The following is a 275-nucleotide window of genomic DNA, read 5'->3' on the forward strand; positions in this document are numbered from 1 at the left end:
TTAACTTGGCTATGTTATCAGCTTCGCTTATTTCGTTCATAATCACAACCCAACCAACCGCAATTCACGACCCTGTTAGTCCCTCATTCATTTAGATTTGGCAACATCGAGCATGTATCAAGCGTGCGTTCTGCCTCTCCATTTACGAAGCACATCGTCCCAGCCGCATTTGCTTGATTAGGAGCTGTGACGTTGATTGTGACGTCACAACCGACATTCGCTGTGCTAGGGATTCTTAGACTGCAATGGCGCGGGTCGCAGATGGGGGCGATCGG

The sequence above is a fragment of the Penaeus monodon genome, chromosome 25 (assembly GCF_015228065.2).
Source record: "Penaeus monodon isolate SGIC_2016 chromosome 25, NSTDA_Pmon_1, whole genome shotgun sequence".
Lineage (NCBI taxonomy): Eukaryota > Metazoa > Arthropoda > Malacostraca > Decapoda > Penaeidae > Penaeus > Penaeus monodon.